A 12,260-nucleotide genomic window follows, 5' to 3' on the forward strand; every position below is an offset into this window, starting at 1 on the left:
TGATAGATTGCAATAATGCCATGCCATCTCTTATATGGGTGGTTCGGGATGTATCGAATATTGGAAGGAGTTGACAGACTAATACATCATGTTCCAGTATGTGAGCTAAATCTGCCTTGCAAGTCTTGCGCATTGTACCATCGTTATGGAACATGGATGTTGGGATTGTACCAATGGGATAGGACAGAACTTTTTCAACATCCTCTCGACAATTTGCCAAAGCCAAGGCACGCATAAAAACTAACTCTAGGTTGATAGGCACATTAACTGTGTCACCAGAACGACACTTCAGTTTAGTTTTTTTCGTCATATCCTCGAAAGACTTTAGTTTAGATCTTGATATCGGGTTATAGAAACTTCGAGACTGCCCATTCGACAAAGAGCCATCAACAAAGGATTTAACCCTTTGTGTGCCCTCGTCAATAGAATTCAATAAAGAATCTTGAACTTCTTTAGATGCGTGCATCCCAGTCGAAATGTTTATGAGAGGAACTGGATGTAAGGTAACATCAAAAGGATCAGTCATTTTGTTGATGATATGATTTATCAAATCACTAACCTGTTGGTTATCTCGTGTCATTACTGCTGGTGTCATTTCCTCGTGAGAAATCACTCTATATGGACAAACCAGCTCTATCACGCATTTCTGAACCGAAATGACCGAGAACATGTCTCGTTAATGTACATCTAATCAAAGCAGATTTTTTGCGGGTTAACCAAACAATCCCCCCATGCCCTTTAGAGTCTTTGATAATGTTTTTTTCGGTGGCCATGTCACTCCAAATGCCGTTAAAAGATCCCTTTTTTTGGTGAATTGCAAATTCACCAGAATCAAATGCTGATTGGACTTTATGAGGAATATCAAGCATATCAAGAATATAAACCGGGGTCCATCTGGAGTAATTTGTTCTGTCGGTTATGAAGAAGTATTGCAGCATATCAGTAGTAGTATGTAAATGCAATGACCACAAACCCTCCCGTTCTGCACGAATGTTTTGGAGCATTACTTCAACCGCGTTCAGGAACATATCCCAGTACTTCAATGTCGGGGACTCGAGATATCCCCAGTTCCTGAATCTAACTGTTAATGGTAATACATGGGTGATGTACAGAATCGTTAGCTCGTTAAGTACATATTTGAAAGATTCTGATTCTTCTGAAAACTTTGCTTGACATTTGGACAGCATCACCCATACATCCTTTGGTATTGCACCAATACCATAATTTTCCTCACACCATCTGAAAAACGAAGCAAACCATAACGATCGTAATGCTTCATAGATGAGTGTTAAACCTCGGACTGATCGGTTAAACTGTTTCCCTAAGAGCATCTGGTCAACAGTGCATCCGGCATAAACACCAGAATCAACCATAAGATCTCGAAGACCTCCATATGCCCACAATTTGCCAATACAAGCTATAAAACAAGAAATTGTGTGAAATCCACCAAGCCTCAAAATATGGGATTGAAAAACTTCCGGCATTGACCATTTAACTTGTTGTGATACTGCGTAAAGTTGTTGTCTGTATTGCAAAGTCCTCTCCTACTTCTTTTGACATGTCCATACATTTCTTCATTGTTGTATAAACGGTTGACATATCGCTTGGCTTCGATTCAACAACTGGTGCATATGTAACAAGTGTCCGGCAAGGAAGTGATTCTAAGACTAGGCCATTAAACCCAGTCCAGAAAGAGATTGCTTGTTTAATTTGTTCTGGAAGTTTCATTGGAAATTTAATTACTTCTCTGAACAGAAGACGCATCAAAACCCAAACGGAGTCTAAAGAAGCTTCACATCTTTCTAAACAAGAGTGTATGTCACTACATGTATATGCATTCTCACGACGGGGAGGCTCAGGACGCTCTTTTGGCGTGTTGAATGGTACACAGTTTATCAAAGACATTGTCTGCTCGTCGACTGGTAGAGATTTTTCCTGTCCTCGTTTAACTTTAACCTGTTCAGCATGTACAGCGCTTGAATCTGTCATTTCAGTCTGCAGTTGGAAAACAGCTCTAGCCATAGAATGGAAAGTATCCTTGCCATCCACCGTTTCCGTGTTAATGTCAATGTTATCTGATCATTCCTGGATAAGACAACCATTGGACGACAGCGGTACAGTACCGTTTGGAACATACACGCCGTTTTTGATCCTATCAATTTCATGGCTTGATAAGCTTGTTATGTATCGCCTTACCTCATCATACGAACTGCAGAACCCATGAGCATTTAATGTTTCAGCTAATTGTTTGATCCAAATTCGTGATACAATTGTAATGCAAGACCAATTTGAAATGGAGTGATTACATTAGAACTCATTGAAACTATACTTTCTGTAAGCGACATACATTTTCGCATTTTTTCTACGGTAGTATGATTTTGGTTTGTATAACCAGGAAGATTTGGACAATTCCAGGAAGATTTGGACAATTCCAGGAAGATTTGGACAATTATGACTTAGATATAAATCAAGTTCAGACAATATATTTTAAGTGCTATAATGACAATTTATTAATCCGTTTATCAAACCTTTTACATTTCTTTGTGTCTAATTAAGTCTATTGTTCAATATATGTTTGTCGTGATGGAAATCACTCTGAGCATGACAAGTTAATCCGTTGGACACTAATCCTTTTCTATAGTAACTGTTTTTATATATGCTGTTGTATGTTATTTTGTAGGCAGTTTTTAGGTCTTCGGTCTGGTACTGTCCGGACCTTGCTAATAAAGTTTAAAGTATTGGTATTCCGTCTTTGAATTACTATAACACGGAAAACGCCCGGTTATATATTGGTGGAGGACCCGGGCACGATCTTGAGCTAGTTCCCCCAAACTAGTATATATAAATACCTTCAGAAGCAAAAAGTATGGAAGGATCCTGGAATTTCCAGCCTTGCAGAAATGGACATCCGTTTCCGTTGAGAAAAGCCGATACCTGTTTGGACTTTCTGTGCAAATATTGCGGTAAAACATTAAATGTTTTCACCTACCATCGGTGTTATGCAGTTAACGCTTATTGTTACAAGTGCAGACATCATGGACATTTTGCCCGTATGTGCAATTTTCACGTTAAGTCATGTGAAATCCGAAAACCGAAGAAAAAGTCGAAATCCAAAATCCAAAGAGACAGCGATCGAATGAGAACGTTTATTGAGAAGAAACAAATGTCTCAATTTCCGTTTCAAGGACTTGAGGACAAGGAATTCTCTTCATTTACGTGCTCCGTACAGGACGAATCCGTGAAACAACACCTAAACAAGTTGAAAGAGTCTAACCGAAACTTCATAAAAAAAATCAGTATACTCAAGTGTGAAAATTCAAAATTGGATACCGTAGTGAAAGATAATGTGATATTAAGGAACAATTTGGACAAAGTAAATTTGGAACGTTTAGAACATGGCCGGGTAATTCAAAAGATCGAACATGAGTTAGCCGAACATGCAAGTAGAAGTGAAAATTTTGAGAAGGAAATAGTGCGTTTGAAAGAGAAAAACCTAAATTTAACCAACGCCAGACAACGCTTAACAATGGAGTTTAAAAATACTGACATGCACTACAATCGCATCTTAAATGATATGGAAGGCGAAATTCAGAGACTGAGGGAAGAGAACGTAAACAGTAGAAACGAGATTCAACATCTAGATATAAAACATTCAAACCAAGATGTGCGTTCGACCCTTGCAATTTGCTCGCGTGGCAATTCGCAGCAACGTCATCGGCGAGGAGGAGGAAGATACCCACGACGATAAAAAAATTCATTCGGCAAACTCGGAGACCGAGTTTAGGTGGAGTAGTGGCGAATATAACCAGGAAGATTTGGACAATTCCAGGAAGATTTGGACAATTATGACTTAGATATAAATCAAGTTCAGACAATATATTTTAAGTGCTATAGTGACAATTTATTAATCCGTTTATCAAACCTTTTACATTTCTTTGTGTCTAATTAAGTCTATTGTTCAATATATGTTTGTCGTGATGGAAATCACTCTGAGCATGACAAGTTAATCCGTTGGACACTAATCCTTTTCTATAGTAACTGTTTTTTATATATGCTGTTTTATGTTATTTTGTAGGCAGTTTTTATGTCTTAGGTCTGGTACTGTCCGGACCTTGCTAATAAAGTTTAAAGTATTGGTATTCCGTCTTTGAATTACTATAACACGGAAAACGCCCGGTTATATTTGTAACGGCTAGAAAAGACTTTTCATCTATTAACCAACAAATAAATTTGGTCAGGTTGGGGGGCATTGATTGAATTTACAACGGCAGAGAACATTCGGAAGGTGTTGGGTAATAATCATTGTTTAGATCAAGGCTATGTATATCACGCCTTAAATATTGGCAGCGGTGTGTAAAATCTGTTCTTCACTTGTTGTATTTTTGGAACTTCCAATTTCCAAATCTAACTGTGCTATTTTGAGTTCAGATTTTAGCTGACTTGCAGCTTTGATGGCGTCACCGATAGATATAGAGCTGCTGAACATGATATTTGATTTACCCTGGCCTTGTTGTGGTTGTATGACAATTGAATCGCCGTAATAATTCATTAACCTTTTTTGCAATTTATATGTTGTGTATTTGTCGTCATAGTCCTGTGGAAGCAAGAAACGAAATTTCTCAAGCAAGGTGGACATCATAAAAGCCTTATGCTTTACCATCAGGTCTGAATTAATTTCTGATACCAACTTCACAAATGCAGTATCGTGGTCAGAAGATTATGCTTTTACTTTTTGGGGTGTTTTCAGTAGGTATTTAGTTATACAGGCCGAATGATAAAGGGCATTTTCAGTAAAATTTTCATGTAAAACCGTTGACTCAATTTCATGATCCGAATTATTTCTAGCTGCCTCAAGTATATTCTTAATTCTGTCTTCTGATTCCACTTTGTGCAATTTAGCATCTTTTTTGTAAGTTGTGTTCTTACAAAAAATACAGGAATACCACTCTGATCGAGTTGTGATTCTAGATGTGCTTGTAGCAGGTGAAAAAATGCAAGCACCACCTATATTCTCCTCCGTTTCCATAAATTCTTGTTTATAACAAGATAGATTCTACTTACTGGTGTAAGATTTACAACAAGATCTATGGTTTTTAACATAAATATTTTCTGAAAAAAATTGATTAATAGAAGACAACTCTTTAAATAAATCTTTAAATAGATATTATCTTTCCGTAGTTTAGTAGCTTCAATAAAACTAACTTTGCCCTTGTCAGTGAAAATATATAATTTTTCCGAGCTTTTAATCTGACAAATTATGCATTCCTGCCAATCTAAGGAACTCAAGTCTTTCCTCTTTTGGCACTTGTTGGGGTAAGTTTTAAAGGACTACATAACTGCGACATTATCCGCAAAATTTTCACAACAGATCCGGAATAATTTTTAAGCGATTACTTAACACAATGTAAACAACGATAAAACAAAATATATATTACCACTCTGGGTATTCAAAATAACAAAAAAACAATGAAATTAACAACAAAGCAAATATAAAACTAGTGTAAAGACAAATATAAACCCTAAAACTGATATTAATTAAACAATTTCAATGTGAAATGCTAATAGACATTTGGCTTGTAGGTGGCACGGTAGTATTTCCTGGCCCATAAGGGATAATGATAGCCTTTTTAGAATTTTCACCACTTTCTAACACTGCAAAAAATTCTACATTCACAGTTAACTAAAGTACTTTCATTTTACTATTCAGAAATGAATTTGAATATGTATCATGACCGTTTACTTTTTTTGCTATTTTTAAAAACCTAAGGCCACTAGTACTTTTAGGTATTTTATGGTGCAGTGAATACAAAATTTTAAAAAATTCCCAAAAATTCATTTTCATCTGTATGTAAAATTATTTCATATTTTTCTACACCTGCTGATTCATCCCTCAGTTTGGGGAAGTATGTTCAGTTGATACTGTATTTTTTGTCCAATCACACTGTTTAGATACATTTACCTAAGTAGGGCAACCTAAATTCTGGAATGCAAATACTACCGTGCCACCTGTACAGTGATAGAGGGAAAACGGTACTATTTATTCTGCCATAGGCGACAATACTAACATTTTCTAATTTTACCACTTTTTATAACACAAACCTGGATAAAACAGTTATGTGTTGTGTTAGTACTTTATTACTCTATTTTAAAAATTGAAGCCAAATAGTATCATGACCAATTTCCAACGGAGCTTGTTTATGTTATCCATGCCCACCGTCATTTTGCAGCAAATTTATAAAATTTTGAAAGCCTTTTCGAATAATTCTCTAGAAAATATTTCAATAGGTTTTAAAATTTATATTGTAAATATAAACACTGCAGTTATTCATAGATAAATAAAAAAATGTATTGTACCCTTACATCCAATCACGGCGCTCCTAAGTTGACTTCCTTCACCTGTCTTGGGTACACAAAAGGCCGACCTAATGCTAGGAAAATGTAATACTACCGTTTTCCCTAGAACTGAGCGGAGTGAGGATTAAACAAAAGTAAACGTCCCGGACCATAATTCCGGAATTATATAAATTTTGTAACAGATTGTTGTGTTCTATTCAAATTAAAAATTTCTTGTAAATCGAATAAGAAATGTTACAAACGAAAGTTGTTTTGTATAAAGTAAATATCGAAGTGTATATTTATGCCAAATAAAAACAAATGAAGCGTTTTATAATTATCCTGTTATTAACGGAAACCGGTGAAAATTGTGTTTACCACAACTACTGAAGTAAAACAGTTTTTAAAATCTTGATGGTAAATATTTTTAAAACAATTATTGACTATTTTTATTGTCAGTGATATATTCTTACATTATCATATTAAAAAATAGCCGTAATATTGTGATTCGTAATAATAATTAACATTTTAGTGTATCAGTGATTTTTTTTATACACTATATAACGCTCTAAAAAGCCATTTTTATGGAAATTCGACCATACGATTTCCTTACGGCATGTTTAAAATATAAGTTTAATATGTATTCTTTCATTTAAAAAAATCCAGGTGCATTAAACTCCTTAAGGGCATACGATACAGTTTTGAACCTGTATTTACAAGTTGATGAAAATTTGCATATAGGCTATTTTTTACCTCATTAAATCAAATATGTAATAAAAAATATACCTTCATGTGCTACTTTTTGAGTAAAATTAGGTCGAAAGTTTTGTATATTTGCTCAAAATTCAGATTTGTGTCCGTATTTTCTTTTTCGAAAGAAAGACATAACTTTTTTGTTTTAAAAGATAAACACAAAATGGTTTTTGTTAAATAATCGGTAATTTCTGTATTTTATAAGTATCATTAAAAATTATGCAATTTTTATTCCGAAATAACTCTATATTTATCAAATGTTCATGAATAGAGGAAAAAAACGGCATTTTTTGCTGCATGTTTATCAAAATTAAAAAAATTGCGCTATTTACAGTTTTATAAAATTTGGGTCACATAATCTCCTTGCAAAATGAAACAAATTGCTGTTTTAAAAAAAAAGGGGTCCATGCACTCGTTTTCAAATTAAATCAGTTTGAATGATAAAAATCAGTCGAAAAATGCATCTTTTACCGATACATGTCGGAGTTTGACATTTTACGTTAGCAACGTCATTACCTTCCCTGTAACTGTATCGTATGCCCTTAACTAAGCGTCTTTTCAGATTTCGCCGCTGCACTACTCTCATGTGCCTGGGAAATTACAATTTTAAAGGTTTAGAAATAAGATCCAGATGTAAACAAAATATATGAAATAATATTTTATTATTTAGATTTTATATAATAGTTATATAAGATAAGACACATGTTGTGTTAGGCTCTGATCCTGATTGCTGTAAAATGATGCCCTTTGTGGGTTCTTGATTAGATTAATAAAATTATAAAATTCTTATCTTATCTTATTTTATAATCGTCTTGGATTGCATAGACGGCGCTTACCATGGATTTTTTTTCATTAAATCTTTTAAAAACATGTTAATTTCGCTCCGTTTACAGGTATACAATGTATATTCCGAAATCTGAATAAGCCGCCCCCGCTGCCCCCCCCCCTATTTTTTGGGGGAGGGAATTCAGGATCCGCCCCTGATTTTTTACATGATACAGGCATCATTCAAAGAAAATGCAGGTTAAAAAAAGCTATATAACCAGCATAACCTCCCACTTGTATGAAAATTGTTTATCGTTATATTTTATATATATATATATATAAAAGTCTATAAAAACGACCAACCAGCAAATTTACTATGTACCGGATCGTCTGGAATAGGCGATACTATGCAGATAAGGAAAAAATTATATCAGTCTAAAGATTTGCACAACGGTACTGATATAAGATGTTATAATACGAAAATGTTGTTATTAAATCGTGCTGACAAATATTTCGGCTCAACGAATGGCCTTCTTCAAGTGTCACAAGTTTTAACAATGTGACACTTTGTTAAAACTTGTGACACTTGAAGAAGGCCATTTGTAACATTGATTCTTTCTGGCATATAAATGGATCGTAATAATGCTATGTTGATGTATCAATCGGTTTCAAGAGTTAAACAGCGCTTCATCGATGCAATGGCTTCAATTTTTATGATTGTAAAAACGTATCAATGTACCAAATGAAAATCTATGGACGCAGCAATCTTGGCGAAGGGAACATGACACAGAGAAAAAATGGTGGGTCTTTGTAATTGGTTGTTATATCAGATAGATGTATTTTTTTCTTCCAAGCCTCCTTAGTACAAAATGTAGGACTACAGTTAAGCATAGTTTTATTATGGCGTAATGGGGAGATAATTTTGACCAAAAAATAATCCTGACTGTAAAGGGTTGTGCCTCTTGGAATTAAAGATTAATTCAAAATAACATAACAAATAATGTTAAATATCTCATGTCTACATTTTTTGTTATCATCATAAGCAGGGGGAAGAAAGGTCCGATGATGTAGGCCCTCAGGTAAATGGTGCCTCATCATCAACAAACCTTTTCAATTTAAGTAAGTGCAACCCCTTAAGAAATGTTGAAATGGTTTACTGTTAAGTAATTCAGAAATGTCTTCCATTGGAGGTTCGTGTAATACAAATCCCAGTAATTGTCTAATATAAAAAAGAAGATGTAGTTTGATTACCAATGAGACAACCCTCCACAAGATACCAAGAAATTAATAACTATAGGTCACTATATGACCTTCAACAATGAGCAAAACCCATACCGCATAGTCAAATAAGTCTATTAAAAATAGTATGTCAGACGATGAAAATTTCATTTGCAGCAAAAAAAAATGCAAAAAATACAAAAAGAAAAAAAATCTGTGAGTGTTTTCTCCAGAGCACAATATCCTCTTAATCATGTTAATTGACCATTGTCACCAATTTTTCATAAGACAATTAGAATTAGAATTTTTGGAAGTATAAAAAAAAATAAAAAATTGTGTTACAGAAAAGTCGCCAGTTCAGTCGCTGAAAATTTCTCCCCGGCACGGGGATCAAACTAGCAATCTTTGTGTTAGCAGTCCGATGTGATTACCAGTACAATACGGCTCTCGATTGAGACATTTTGTAATTCGGGGGTAACTATCAAAGTGATAACAGTAATTGTCAATCAAATACCCATAATTGTTTTGTGAACTGAACTTTTTAACATAACACATATATAGCATGATACATATGACTAAGGGCAATTATGTCTACAAGTAAAACGCTTTAGATAATTGTAACCTTTGCCATTTGTGTTTGTTGCTGTGGATCTAATGACTGTTGATCATGGGTGTTTACCCCGTATAATTTTTTTTTCTATGTGTATAAATAAAAAAACACTATTGAAATGATATTCGATGTCAGTAGAATATGAGTAGAAAAAACAGGGACGAAAGATGCCAGAGGGACAGTCAAACTCATAAATCGAAAATAAACTGACAACGCCATGGCTAACAATGAAAAAAGACAAACAGACAAACAATAGTACACATGACACAACATAGAAAAGTAAAGAATAAGCAACACGAACCCCACAAAAACATGGGGTGATCTCAGGTGCTCCGGAAATGTAAGCAGATCCTGCTCCACATGATGCACCCGTCGTGTTGCTTATGTGATAACAAATCCGGTAAATAGTCTAATTTGGTAGGTCACATTCATGAAAGGGAAGGGGATTGTAGTTACGACGTAAGGAACATATCCGATATAATTTTTGAAACGGTTATTCCATAATGATCAACCAACTCGTGATGGCGTCCGTGAAATTTACGAAGGGATGATTTCAACTTCACCATTTGGAACTCTTGGTTTAATATCTTCCTTGTGAGCAGCAACCCTCTATCAAGAAAATCATGATAGGAAATGCAAGCACGGGAATATCGTATCAATTGGGAGATATATATCCCGTATGCAAGTGTTGCTCGAATGTTGCTACTTAGAAATGGAAAGTTCACAATTGGAAAGGTGAAATCATCTCTTTTGTTTTTTTTTCAACCGACCCTCATTGTCAATTTCTAGATGTAAGTCAAGATATGAGGCCGACTTAACTGTATCTGTAGTATCCTTTATCTCTAGTTCGATGGAATAGATGCATTCAACTTAGTCACCAAATTTTGAATTATTTAGTGAAAGAACATCATCTATATAACGAAAGTAGTGTTAAAGGATATTGCTAACTTCTTATCTTTCTTCATAAGAAGTTCCTGTATGAAGTCAGCCTCATAAAAATAAAGAAACAAATCGGCAAAAAGAGAGACACAATTTGTACCCATTGGAATGCCGACAGTCTGTTGAAATTAAATTTTTATGTAATGTTTTGACATAAAGCATCAATCGACAAGGACATATTAAAAGATATCAAATAGTTATCAAAAGTACCAGGATTATAATTTTATACGCCAGACGCGCGTTTCGTCTACATAAGACTCATCAGTGACGCTCAGATCAAAATAGTTAAAAAGCCAAACAAATACAAAGTTGAAGAGCATTGAGGACCCAAAATTCCAAAAAGTTGTGCCAAATACGGCTAAGGTAATCTACTCCTGGGGTAAGAAAATCCTTAGTTTTTTTATGAATGAATATTTTTTAACGATGAACTGTGACTAATCTTACAACCATGCTTACAACAAATATTTGCATCACCTAAACGAGTATATTAAACATGAACAGACACCCCACAGACAAATAATTTAATCTCAAGGGTAAATCTTTGAATTCGTTCGTATATTAGTCATGTTAGTTTGATCAGACATTTCTTGAACTCCCTTGTCCTTGTAAATTAGAAATAGCTGGATCAAAACAACACAACGAAAAAACTATGTTTGAGTTGAAAAACTGTTTTCATGATGTTGCTGTTGTATAATTACTGACCAAGTAACGGATACGTTGTATATTTTTCTCAACGATGGTACTTGTTAAAACATCGGTGATCATATTGTAATTTGTAAAAATGTACTTGATTTTAGATATTAAAAAAATGCAATGAATCGAAAAAAGAAAACAAATATCAATTCCCTTTTTATATTATTCAATCTCTTTGTTTTAAAAAATATTTTTAATAATGCAAATATTAAATGGATGCAGTTTTTATGGGCTATGAATGTTACGTCTTTATTAGAAAAGAAATGTGCAAATGCGATTTATTTTGTGACGAGTTATATCTCTTTTTTAAATGCCGAATATTATTTATATCTTGGTTACATCATTGTACATAGTAAATAAGTAGTATATGGTGCGCTTTGTGACAAGTATATGTAACAAACTTAATATTTTCAAAAGTAGTGAACTGTTCAAATATACCAAAACATATTGCTTGCAAGTATCATTAGGACTTTGAAATGGGTATATTCTGAGACAAAATATATCATATATGCTTTAAGTTATTCACCTCAAATTAAAGAAACTATTGAGTCGGACCTTCGCATATATTTTTCAGCAACCTTTTTGACCTCACTGATGTTATAGGGACTGCCTTCCATTCTGAAGCACCCATTCTATTGCTTATTTATAGACCTGGAAGCATACATTTATTATTTTATAGATAGACGAGCATGTATACATAGTCAGATATCTTTCTATTTCGAATGAAAGTATTTTCACCATTTTATGAATGGATTTTTTTTATAGAGATGACCTGACATGCCACGCCGATCTGAATTCTTTTATCAACTCTATAATGATAACAAGGACAAACAAGCACTCCTTACATACACCATTTAATATAGAACGTTAGCATATTGGCTTGGCTAGACATGTCCTGTGCTAGCTCGCCATTCCATGCTTGATATGATTTGTGACAAAACTACGCAAG

Source organism: Mytilus galloprovincialis, chromosome 7 (genome assembly GCF_965363235.1).
Source record: "Mytilus galloprovincialis chromosome 7, xbMytGall1.hap1.1, whole genome shotgun sequence".
NCBI lineage: Eukaryota > Metazoa > Mollusca > Bivalvia > Mytilida > Mytilidae > Mytilus > Mytilus galloprovincialis.